The following is a 13,234-nucleotide window of genomic DNA, read 5'->3' as shown; positions in this document are numbered from 1 at the left end:
TCCTAAAAGGCTTCCCCTCTATCCTCAAACTGTGGCCCCTCGTTCTGGCCTTCCCCAACATCAGGAACAATCTTCCTGCATCTAGCCTGTCCAATCCCTTTAGGATTTTATACGTTTCAATCAGATCCCCCCTCAATCTTCTAAATTCCAACGAGTACAAGCCCAGTTCATCCAGTCTTTCTTCATATGAAAGTCCTGCCATCCCAGGAATCAATCTGGTGAACCTTCTTTGTACTCCCTCTATGGCAAAGATGTCTTTCCTCAGATTAGGGGACCAAAACTGCACACAATACTCCAGGTGTGGTCTCACCAAGGCCTTGTACAACTGCAGTAGTACCTCCCTGCTCCTGTACTCGAATCCTCTCACTATAAATGCCAGCATACCATTCGCCTTTTTCACCGCCTGCTGTACGTGCATGCCCACTTTCAATGACTGGTGTATAATGACACCCAGGTCTCGTTGCACCTCCCCTTTTCCTAATCAGCCACCATTCAGATAATAATCTGTTTTCCTATTTTTGCCCCCAAAGTGGATAACTTCACATTTATCCACATTAAATTGCATCTGCCATGAATTTGCCCACTCACCCAACCTATCCAAGTCACCCTGCATCCTCTTAGCATCCTCCTCACAGCTAACACTGCCACCCAGCTTCGTGTCATCCGCAAACTTGGAGATGCTGCATTTAATTCCCTCATCCAAGTCATTAATATATATTGTAAACAACTGGGGTCCCAGCACTGAGCCTTGTGGTACCCCACTAGTCACCGCCTGCCATTCTGAAAAGGTCCCGTTTATTCCCACTCTTTGCTTCCTGTCTGCTAACCAATTCTCCACCCACACCAATACCTTACCCCCAATACCGTGTGCTTTAAGTTTGCACACTAATCTCTTCTGTGTTGGGAGTTCCTGTAGTAATCTCCTATAAGAAGAGTGCCCCACCTTTGTCTTGCCCTCTTGCTCTGCTCTTGACTGCCTGCTCTTTCACTTTTGTCTCTCACCATGCTTCTCCCTTCCTCTCCTCTCCTGTTGTAACACTTAATAAAATGATCATAACCAACAAGTTTTATGTCTCATTCTTAACTTCTAAAGGTCCTTCGGATCGCAAAGCTTCAGAATCCAACAGGTATAGTACTGTACAAAAATTTTAAGTGTATATATTATATATATAGCTAGGGTGGCTAAGACTTTTGCACAGTACTGTATTTATCATCGTGAAGCGAGAGCCAGTTTGTAAATCTAGTGGGAGCAGTGGATGGCAAGGGTGGAGCGTCAGAGGGAGGGTGTGATGCAGATGCAGACACACCCAGCCCTGAGACACCAGGCAAGGTTATTTGATTCCAAACAATTGGTTTATCCACCATTGTAGATTGCCTCTCTGGTGCTTCCCGCTTCCTCTGCTTTCCCTGTCCCCTTCCCACTCTCAGTCCACAGTAGCGACCCAAATCAGAATCAGGTTGATCATCACTCACATATGTCATCATTTTTTGCAGCAGCAGCAGTACAGTACAATACATAAAATTACTACAGTATTGTGCAAACATCTTAGGCACATATATATAGCTAGGGTGCCTAAGACTTTTGCATAGTCATGTGGATATAAAAGAATCTCCACTGAACTGTTAGAAAATAGGTAAAACAAATATCCCTTGAAGATTGAACAATATTTAATTCCATACCAATGTCTCAGAATGAGATTTCAGATCATTATCACGTAACAGAGACAAGCTATATTCAAATTGGATGCTACATTTACTATATCTTATGAATGATCACATTTCAAAAGTACTTGATTGCCTGTCAATCAAACAAGAAACTGCAGATGCTGGAAGTCTTGAGCAACAAACACAAAGTCCTGAAGGAACTCGGCACAGTGAGCTCTTCCAGCATTTTTAGTGTGTTGATTTGCTGTGATGTTAAGATGTCCTGAAAGGTGTAATTACAGATATACAACAGTTAAGTGAAAATTGCAGATATGTAAATAGGTGAAAATGACATTATCGGGAGCTAAAATTCTTTGTTATTTCTAAGAGATCCATGCTGGCAGGCAGCTTACAAAACTACTAACTGTAGTGACCATATCCTTTCATTTTCCTGATATTCATATGCCCATCTAACCGTCTCGAAAGATCCTTAATGTATCTGCCTCTACCACCACCCCAGGCAGCACCTTCCAGGCACCCACCATTCTCTGTGTAAAAACTTCCCCTCACTTTAGATGCATGCCCTCTGATATTAGACATATCAATCCTGGAAAAAAGATACTGCCTGACAACTCTTACCTACACCTCTCATAATCTTATAAACCAATATCAGAATTTCCTTCAGCCTTCACAGCTCCAGAGAATCTTCTCAGAATGTGTATTGGGCTGCCTAAGGCAAGTACATGTTCTTGGACCACATTGTCTTGAATACCCTCACAATCTCACCCGTATCAACCTGCCACTCCCAGTATCAAATACTCAAAAAAAATTACTGAAATTGACTTCTGTTGTCACTGCCTCTATGGGCCTCCTGTGAATGTGGCACTATTCACTTTATCATCGTCATCACTCAGGTCTTGATCTATAATTTATATATTCGTGTCTACTTCATAATGTAAAAAACCTTTGGCCAGATTTCTTCATAAATGAACACGAATTACATCACTGAACAGAAAGGCATTTGTTTTCTGTTCTCCACTGCCAAGAGTCTCTGAAGATGCTGGATCAGTCTTGACTAAAAGCTTCAAGAACAGTTTCACATAAATGGTGTGCTGAGTTCTGGCAGCAACAGTTCTGGAGTGAGGAATAAGATTCCAGATTGTTTATTGTTATTCTTCATTATACAAGTATGAAGGAGATTGAAATGATTGTTACTTCAAATCTGTGGCAGCATAAAGAACGGAACTTAAATTGGCTGAACCTTGGTTTATCTTTCAGTCTCAGGCCCTGGTCACATCACTTCAATTCAGCCCGAGAGTAAAAAATGGCTGCCACGGCCATACGTGCATTCTCGAGAGTCCGAATCACCAAATCCTTCAAGATGCCACAAAACACTAGGCCTTTCAGACAGTTCAAAAACACAGCCCCCAAAGGGAAATTTGAAACTGCAGATTGTAGTGCAGAGAAAGTATATTTAGTAGAATTGTTAGCAGTTTTATTAGCTCAGAAACAGAAAATGCTTCAAAACATGTTTACCAGCACTTAACAAAACAGTGATGCCCTGCATGCTTCATACAACATTTCATTGCTCGTTGTTAAATCTGGACAGCCCTATAGAATTGGAAAAGTGATTTTATCAGCAGTAAGGGAGGTTCTGAGTATGGTTTTGCATAAGTCACCAGACCAAATAAAGTAATTCTGCTCAGCGACAATTCTGTTCAAAGACAAATAGATGAACAGTCTGAGAATGGGGAAGACACATTGTGCAATATTCTTAGGACAACAGAATTTGATAAGTTTGTTAGATAAGTTAACTTTGCCAAACAACGAATATTTGCTTCTTGGTTATGTTCACTTCATAAAAGATGAAACATGGCTCAAGAGTTCTTATTTGCAAGGGATTTAGAAACAGGTATGAAGGGGGAGTCAATACTTCAGGTTGTTGGGCAACTTTTCAAAGAGAAGGGCATTCTGCTACCAACATTCTTACTAGTGCAATAGAAGGGGCACCATCAATGACAGGATTCCACCGCGGGGTTGTTACATTCTTGAAAAATACTATACCTAACATATTTACCATTCACTGTGTAATTCACAGATAAGATCTACTGTAAGGGATCAGCTGCACAAATCATTAAATACTGTTGTCATAGCGGTAAATAAAATGAAGACCCATACTCCTGAATCTCAACTATTCTGAGAGCTATTTATTGAGAAAGATTAACAGTTTGAATGCTTGCATCAGATGACTTTCATAAGGAAACCATCTGAGACACTTTAATACACTTTTTGAAACTATGATAAAATTCTGAGAAGACTTGAATGCTTCATTCAGTAATCAACAAGAATATTGGTCAGGACATTGCTTAGTTGTCAAAATTATTCACAAAGTTTAATTAAATCAATCTTCAATTGCTATGAAATTATATGAATCTTATCAAAGGCAAATCAGTTGTCTCCACATTTCTGTTTAAGTTAACCCTATTTAAATGCAACATTGGCTGTCTTGACCTTTCCAGTTTCTGAGCTTCTCTGAGTTGGAAGAGAAAGGAGGAATACCAGATGATGATCTCCAAGTATACTGTGCCCACTGGGGTGAGTTGCATAAAGGCATGTCGGAGAGATTTCAGGATGTTCTCTTGATCCAAATTCCAAATCGGGTAATAAATCTATTCTTGAACACTTGTAATGAGGAATTTTCAAGAGGGATGGAGGGAGAACTACTCTTGCTACAAAATGACTTTGAGCTGAAGCCAAGGTTCAAAACAATCATCAAGACCTTTGGTTACAGAAAAAAATCTCTGAATACTATAATACTATCCAGCACTGTGGAAAAAGATCAAAATCTTCTTTCTTCCCTTTCCAACATCAAATTTAGTAGAGCACAGTTTCCGTGCGGTCACCCAACTTCTTTTAAAGCAATGAGACAGGCTGCAAATTACTGAACGTGGGAATCTGAGACTCCTGAGTGACATTCAGCCGGAGGTTGAGAAGCTGATATCACTGCAGCAAGCCCAGCCATCTCCCTGAAAAATGAAAAGGCAATGAAGAAGTGTATTGGTTGTGTAGTCTTATGTGCAGTTTTTCATTGATTCTGTTGTGTTTCTTTGTATTTACTGTGAATGCCCGAAAGTACTGTAAATGAATCTCAGGATTGTATATAGTGACATATATGTACCTTGATAATAAATTTACTTTGAACTTTACTTAGCTGGACTACTAATGTATGCTCTAGAATTGTTGATGAAAATTGTTTTACAGTAATTAAATAAAGAATTAATTTTATTTGTAAACAAATAGATTTGAATATTTTTGCAATTATTTGCTGTTGCTTTGACTTTGCAGTTCATATTTTCTGTCACTGTGCATTATAAATCAAAATTCTTCATAGTTTTTGTGTAATGGAGGAAAGGGAGAGCGGGGTGAGAATGATGTGGTCTGGAAGCCAAAAAAAGTTTGGGAACTTCCAGCTTACTGTGTGGAGGGTAAATGTAAATTGGCAGTGCATGGGGGAGAGGATGAAGGGTACTGTGGGACGGTGGAGAGGAGTAGCTGATGTGTATGTAGTGGTGATGGGGTGGTTAGGCACCAGACTACACGTGGTAACACTGGATTTTCCAGTGTACATCAGGTGAAGACTCAATTGCTTTCAGCATGACATTATGGATAATTGGGATCTCTTCTCGGGGAAGTATGACCTGTTCAAAAAGGACAGGTTACACCTGAACCCGAAGCGGACCAATATCCTGGCGGGAAAATTTAATAGAGCTGTTAGGGAGGGTTTAAACTAATTTGGCAGGGGGATAGGAACCGGAATGACAGCGGAGGAAGGGGAAAACAGAAATAAATCTAAGAAAGTGAGCAGTAAAGATGTCAGGAAAGACAGGCAGGTGATGGGGCAAATTTGTAGCCATTAGGATGAGTGTCGTACAGCTACAGATTGGCAGGTATGATATTGTGGCCATCACTGAGACCTGGCTAAAGGATGCATGTCTCTGGGAGCTGAACATCCAAGGATACACAGTGTATCAGAAGGATAGGAAGGTAGGCAGAGGGGGAGGAGTGGCTTTATTGGTAAGAAATGATATTAAATCATTAGAAAGAGGTGATATAGGATCCGAAGGTGCAGAATCTTTATGGGTTGAACTAAGAAATTGCAGGGGTAAAAGGACCCTGATGGCAGTTATTTATAGGCCTCCAAACAGCTGCAGGGATGTGGACTACAAATTACAACAGGAAATAGAAAAGGCTTGTCAGAGGGCAGTGTTATGATAATTGTGGGGGATTTTAACATGCGAGTGGATTGGAAAATCAGGTTGGCACTGGATCTCAAGAGAGAGAATTTGTAGAATGTCTATGAGATGGCTTTTTAGAACAGCCTGTTGTTGAGCCCACAAGGGGATTGGCTGTACTGGATTGGGTATTGTGTAATGAACCGGAGGTGATTAGAGAGATTGAGGTGAAGGAACCCTTAGGAGGCAGTGATCATAACATGATTGAGTTCACTGTGAAATTTGAAAAAGAGAAGCCGAAATCTGATGTGTCGGTATTTCAGTGGAGTAAAGGAAATTATAGTGGCATGAGAGAGGAACTGGCCAAAGTTGACTGGAAAGGGACACTGGCAAGAAAGACGGCAGAGCAGCAGTGGCTGGAGTTGATGCGAGAAGTGAGGAAAGTGCAAGACAGGTATATTCCAAAAAAGAAGAAATTTTTGAATGGAAAAAGAATGCAACCGTGGTTGACAAGAGAAGTCAAAGCCAAAGTTAAAGCAAAGGAGAGGGCATACAAGGAAGCAAAAATTATTGGGAAGACAGAGGATTGGGAAGTTTTTAAAACCTTACAAAAGGAAACCAAGAAGGTCATTAAGAGGGAAAAGATTAACTATGAAAGGAAGCTAGCAAATAATATCAAAGAGGATACTAAAAGCTTTTTCAAGTATATAAAGAGTAAAAGACAGGTGAGGGTAGATATAGGACCAATAGAAAATGATGCTGGAGAAATTGTAATGGGAGATAAGGAGATGGCAGAGGAACTGAACGAGTATTTTGCATCAGTCTTCACTGAGGAAGACATCAGCAGTATACCGGACACTCAAGGGTGGCAGGGAAGAGAAGTGCGCGCAGTCACAATTACGACAGAGAAAGTACTCAGGAAGCTGAATAGTTTAAAGGTAGATAAATCTCCCGGACCAGATGGAATGCACCCTCGTGTTCTGAAGGAAGTAGCTGTGGAGATTGCGGAGGCATTAGCAATGATCTTTCAAAAGTCGATAGATTCTGGCATGGTTCCGGAGGACTGGGAGATTGCAAATGTCACTCCGCTATTTAAGAAGGGGGCAAGGAAGCAAAAAGGAAATTATAGACCTGTTAGCTTGACATCGGTGGTTGGGATGTTGTTGGAGTCGATTGTTAAGAATGAGGTTACAGAGTACCTGGAGGCATGTGACAAGATAGGCAGAACTCAGCATGGATTCCTTAAAGGAAAATCCTGCCTGACAAACCTATTACAATTTTTTGAGGAAATTACCAGTAGGCTAGACAAGGGAGATGTTGTATATTTGGATTTTCAAAAGGCCTTGACAAGGTGCCACACATGAGGCTACTTAACAAGATAAGAGCCCATGGAATTACGGGAAAGTTACATATGTGGATAGAGCGTTGGCTGATTGGCAGGAAACAGAGAGTGGGAATAAAGGGATCCTATTCTGGTTGGCTGCCGGTTACCAGTGGTGTTCCACAGGGGTCCGTGTTGGGGCCGCTTCTTTTTACGTTGTACATCAATGATTTGGATTATGGAATAGATGGCCTTGTGGCTAAGTTTGCTGATGATACGAAGATAGGTGGAGGGGCCGGTAGTGCTGAGGAAACGGAGAGTCTGCAGAGAGACTTGGATAGATTGGAAGAATGGGCAGAGAAGTGGCAAATGAAGTACAATGTTGGAAAGTGTATGGTTATGCACTTTGGCAGAAAAAATAAACGGGCAGACTATTATTTAAATGGGGAAAGAATTCAAAGTTCGGAGATGCAACGGGACTTGGGAGTCCTCGTACAGGATACCCTTAAGGGTAACCTCCAGGTTGAGTCAGTAGTGAAGAAGGCGAATGCAATGTCGGCATTCATTTCTAGCGGAATAGAGTATAGGAGTAGGGATGTGATGTTGAGGCTCTATAAGGCGCTGGTGAGACCTCACTTGGAGTACTGTGGGCAGTTTTGGTCTCCTTATTTAAGAAAGGATGTGCTGATGTTGGAGAGGGTACAGAGAAGATTCACCAGAATGATTCCGGGAATGAGAGGGTTAACATATGAGGAATGTTTGTCCGCTCTTGGACTGTATTCCTTGGAGTTTAGAAGAATGAGGGGAGACCTCATAGAAACATTTTGAATGTTGAAAGGCATGGACAGAGTGGATGTGGCAAAGTTGTTTCCCATGATGGGGGAGTCTAGTACGAGAGGGCATGACTTAAGGATTGAAGGGTGCCCATTCAGAACAGAAATGCGAAGAAATTTTTTTAGTCAGAGGGTGGTGAATCTATGGAATTTGTTGCCACGGGCAGCAGTGGAGGCCAAGTCATGGGGTGTATTTAAGGCAGAGATTGATAGGTATCTGAGTAGCCAGGGCATCAAAGGTTATGGTGTGAAGGCCGGGGAGTGGGACTAAATGGGAGAATGGATCAGCTCATGATAAAATGGCGGAGCAGACTCGATGGGCCGAATGGCCAACTTCTGCTCCTTTGTCTTATGGTCTTATTATTTTAATCTTTACTTCAGGCACCCAGAGATACATGGAAAAGCTTTCTCATTAAGTAAATGGAACAATAATTGCAATTATACATAAGCAACAGGAGAGTTAATGCTGCAGGCATAAAAACAATCCTCACTGTCGTTGCAGCTGAAAATAGTATCCTGTTCTTAAAAAAATCAGAAGGAAGTGTGTGAGTATGTGAGAATTCATATAAAGATAAAGATTTGCTTTATTTGTCACATGTATATCAAAACATACAGTGAAATGTGTTATTTGCATCAACTCAAATCAATAAGGATTGTGCTGTGTCACCTCATTTCTGGTGCCAACATAGATACCCAGCACTCACTAGCCCTAACCAGTATGTCTTATTAGAATGTGGGAGGAAACCAGAGCACTCAGAAGAAACCCACACGGCCATGGGGAGAGCATAGAAACTCCTTTCAGGAATTAAACCCCAATCTTCCGACCGCTGGTGTTATAATGGTGTTACAAAAAACATTCGAAAGATATTACTGAACCAGTTACCCTGCCACCACCACTGCACCTTTAACCTAGTTTATTTAAATTCACAATTTTATGTATAAAACCACATTTTCCTTGCCTGTTTCTGATCTTTTACCATTTACTTTAAATTCAGATTGTTGACAACTTGAAATATTTTCTTTTTTTTATTTATGAAAGCACTTCATGATTTCAGATACTCCTGTTAAACCTCCAAATAGCCTTCGCGTCCCTAGCTTATACAGTGTTGCAGAATAGCATTAAACTACCATTAACTTCCTATCAATTTTTCCTTTGATAAACAGTAGATCAGACAATTATGGGACAAGAAACAAAGATAATTTTAGAAGTCATATGAAAGTGAGTGTCATTGATCTGTAAAAACATCCCAGAATCATAGGGTTGCTAAGCAATGGACAACAAAGCCATGTGTGATGCTGCTCTCTTCCTGTGAGCATCACCAGTGAGTTCAGGTGGGTTCCATTTTCGAGTCTATAACTGTAGGCAGGAAGTATCCCATAAACAGGAGAGGTTAAATCAATTTCCCCATCCCACCTCTTTAGCCCTGTAGTCTGAGCAAGTGTACATCAGGTGACAAAAGGACAAAGCTTCATTGTGATGCCCCCGCTCCATCAAGCTGCTAGCACTCACTGCCCGGCAGCACACATGAAGGCCTGTGTCAACTGTAAGGCAGCTGGTATCTGTGACAATGGAGAAGGAGCCGGAGGCCGCGCCTGTGGAAGTTGAGCAGCCAGCAATGCCTGCCGAAGCAGTGGAAGAGGAGTCAGTGCCAGCAGAAACAAAAGAAGAGGTGGTAGCACAGGAGGAAGTATCAAGTGATGAGCAGAAACCAACAAGACTGGAGACAGTGCCAGCAGAAGAACAGCTAGCACCTGAAGAAGGAGCAGTATCGGAGGAAGCACCAAAGGAGGAAGCAGCACCAAAAGAGGAGAAACTACCTGAGGAAGCTCCAGAAGAGGAAAAAACACCTGAGGAAGCTACAGAAGAGGGGAAACCACCTGAGGAGGTTCTAAAAGAGGAGAAACCACCTGAGGAGGTTCCAGAAGAGGAGAAACCACCTGAGGAGGTTCTAAAAGGGGAGAAACCACCTGAGGAGGTTCCAGAAGAGGAGAAACCACCTGAGGAGGTTCTAAAAGGGGAGAAACCACCTGAGGAGGTTCCAGAAGAGGAGAAACCACCTGAGGAGGTTCTAAAAGAGGAGAAACCACCTGAGGAGGTTCCAAAAGAGGAGAAACTACTTGAGGAAGCTCCAGAAGAGGGGCAGCCACCTGAGGAGGTTCTAAAAGAGGGGAAACCACCTGAGGAGGTTCCAAAAGAGGAGAAACCACCTGAGGAGGTTCCAAAAGAGGAGAAACCACCTGAGGAGGTTCCAAAAGAGGAAAAACCACCTGAGGAAATATCAAAAAAGGACAAAGCACCTGCAGAACTAGCAAAAGAGGAGGAGGGCCAAACATGTCCAAAACCAAAGCCTCCAGAAGATGAGAAATCAAAGCCAGTAAATGAGGACAATGATAATAAATCAACATCAAAAGAAGGTACCTGTGCAAAACCCAAACCAGAAGACAGCCCAGATCAAAAACCAAAACCACCCCAAGGTGGCTGCACAAAAGCAGCAGAAGATAGTGCTAGTACCGAACCCAAATGGTCAGAAGCAACATCCTGTGGAAAACAGCAACTAGAAGAGAGCATGACTGACAAGCCAAAAGCAGCACAAAGTGCTCCCAGAACAGAGCCAGAGGTTGGTGGCTGTCAATTCAAAACACCAGTAGAAAGCCCCAGAAAAAACAACGATGCACCAGTCATTCCCTGTGTAAAGCCTAAAGCAGCAGAACCCTGTCGCTGTACTGTCACATCAACCGCAGAAGTTAAAAGTTCTGAACCAGCTCCAGCCAATTGCTCTGGAAAATCTAAACCACCTAAAGGCTGGGGAAATGAGCAACGGAATGAAGTCTGTAGTTGTGGACGGCCTAAGCCAGCTGGAGCCAAGACTTGTGGAAACCCACCCAAAGTAGTCTGTGGCTGTAAAGACTCAAAATCAAGAGCAAAACCTCCAGGAAATCAAAACAGTAGGCAATAGGGTTGTCCTCCCAATGAACCGGTAAAGACAGATGGAACTACAGCACAGAGCAAACACTAATTTGGCAATATTATCAGAGATTTGATTTCACTGAGGATGAGTACCTGGTATAAAAACATGAGACATGTATGTAACGAGACCAAGATGAATATCTGTGGTTTTGAGAGAGAGTGCAGAATGGTTTAACCTTGTGTTCTTCAGAGAACAGTGCAACAAAAGAGTTGCATCTAAGTACCTAAGCCCTTGAGATACACCCTGCATAAACTATGTACTGTAGTGAGAAGTGTGAGGAAGTGGTGGTCATGAGATACATCCTGTATTCAGGTATCGACCATAACGAGAAGTGTGGGGAGGTGGGTGGTCATGGAATATCATGAATTAGATGCTGGAACTGTTGCCTGTCTCAACACCAGAATTTAACATGTCTCACTTTACTTGGTCTATCAGTAACACTAATCTTTCTCAGTGCTTCAACAATACACTGACTCAATCTCACATTGCTTCACAGATTGTTTTTTGTTTCACTGGAAGAATTGAACTTAGAGTCAAATTTGACTGGTATTTATGGATAGGTAGGAAAAGTACAACCATGAGGATAAACAACCATCAGTCCTAAAACCTCGCTTCATCTCCCACATATCCCATTAATTATTTGTCTGCTTTCATTGTAAATTTAACAGTGGACTTTGTCCTCTGTTCTAACATTACCCAAGCACTCAGTGGTCAGATGTGGGGCACTTGTACAGAAGATAACAGAGGCATATAGGAACAGGAGTAGACCAGTAAAACCCTTTAGCTTGTTCTGCTACTCAATGAATTCCTGGTTCATCTGTATCCTCACATCATCCGCATGTACCAGCTCCATATGTTTTAACTCCCTCACAGAGTACCAACCATGCCTTCCCATCAAGTGTGACCTATGCCTTTATTGAGAGCAGTACCATTTCAGATTAGGGAGTCTTGAGGCTGCTGGCTCATGCAGGAGACTGTTAGATGTAAAGCTCCCTCTTCTCCGCATTAAAACATCTGCTCAAACTATGTGTAAATTAAACTTGTTCAACCCATTGTCTCATTATAACACATAGATATGTAAATCAGCCTCAAATGCCCAGTTGCAAAATATCCCTGTTAGAATATGTATCTGTGTCACTTTTCTGCTCTTAATGGCATCTTTTGGTGGGGAGACCTCAGAACAACACAAGGGAGTTTTATCAGTGCGTGTGTGACTGAAGTAACAGTAGAATCTTCTTAGCTAATCAGAATTCTAGTGTTTCTTCTGTGTTGATTGGCACTATTCCACCGCTTGAGGATGTCCGAATCAAGACCGTTGTGGCTCACTGTGACAGCAATTGAAGAGCACAGCTGCTAATCATGGTTCATGATAGTGACTTCATGGGAACTGGTGATTCAAAGCACAGCTTTCATTTTGTTAGCTATAAAATTCTGGCTCAGTGTCTTGCTGTACTTTTACACAGCCACTTGTCAACTTGTAGTCAACAAAGTAAAAAAAAAAGAACAACACAGTAACGCACAAAACGTTGGAAGAACTCAGCAAGTCAGGCAGCATAAGACCATAAGACATAGAGGAGCAGGATTAGGCCATTTGACCCAGTGAGTATGCTCTGCAATTCCATCATGGCTGATTTATTATCTCTCTCAACCTATCATCTATGAAAGAGAATAAATAGTAGACGTGTTGGGTCGAGACCCTTAATCTGAACAAGACTATTAAATCGGTTGATCTTAATATAGCAATGCTGAATGTCTGTAGTGCTTTGGCCAAAGAACACAAGAAGCAGTCTGATGTATGGCAGGTGTCTAAGATACACACAAATTTTTATTATTATTGTTTAGTGAGATACAGCACGGAATAGGACCTTCTGGCCCTTCGAGCTGCTCTGCCCAGCAACCCCTAATTTAACCCTAGCTTAATCACAAGACAATTTACAATGACCAATTAACCTGTCAACTGGTACGTCTTTGGAATGAGGGAGGAAACCCATGGGGAGAACATACAAACTCCCTACAGGCAGCAGAGGGAATTGAACCTGGGTCTGTACTGTAAAATGTTGTGATAGCCACTACACTACAGTGCCTCCTAATAAAGCAGCAAATGATTTTTTATGACCCAAGAGCATTGAGATGTTTTCACCGAAAATGTCCCAAGTCCAGCTTGGTCCCAGTTGACAATTGCAAGTGTAGCCCCCCCGGCCACTCTCAGGGTCGCTCGGCTCGCTGTCGTCTAGG

This window comes from Mobula hypostoma, chromosome 29, assembly GCF_963921235.1.
Source record: "Mobula hypostoma chromosome 29, sMobHyp1.1, whole genome shotgun sequence".
NCBI lineage: Eukaryota > Metazoa > Chordata > Chondrichthyes > Myliobatiformes > Myliobatidae > Mobula > Mobula hypostoma.
The sequence above is the reverse complement of the archived record's forward strand: the minus strand, read 5'-3'. Positions refer to the sequence as shown.